Here is a 479-nt window from a genome sequence, read left to right on the forward strand (position 1 = left end):
TTGGGTTTTCAAAAATTCAAAAAGCTATATCTTTTAAACTGCGCGTCGGAATTCAAATCCATTTTCACCATTGGAATCCTCGCGATGAGATCTTTGAAACTAGATCCCGCATGGGTATATTTTGATGAATTTTTTCGATGCCAACTTTGAAGCTATATAGTGCAACTCTATTACTGTATTGTGCAACTTTATTACTACATCGTGCAACTTTTTTCCAAAACTAATCTATTGCCTTAACGAAAGTCGATGTGCAACCTCCTCTTGTAATGTAGTCTAGTTGCACACACATTGATGTTTAGTTGGCTTGTAATGTAGTCTAATTGCACACATATTGATGTTTAGTTGATTTGTAATGTAGTCTAGTTGCACACACATTGATGTTTAGTTGGCAGGAAGACGAGTTACACACACATATGCTCAGTTGGCTTGTAGTTTAGTCTAGTTGCACACACATTGATGTTTAGTTGGCAGGACACTAG

This window comes from Triticum dicoccoides, chromosome 3A (assembly GCF_002162155.2).
Source record: "Triticum dicoccoides isolate Atlit2015 ecotype Zavitan chromosome 3A, WEW_v2.0, whole genome shotgun sequence".
Taxonomy (NCBI): domain Eukaryota; kingdom Viridiplantae; phylum Streptophyta; class Magnoliopsida; order Poales; family Poaceae; genus Triticum; species Triticum dicoccoides.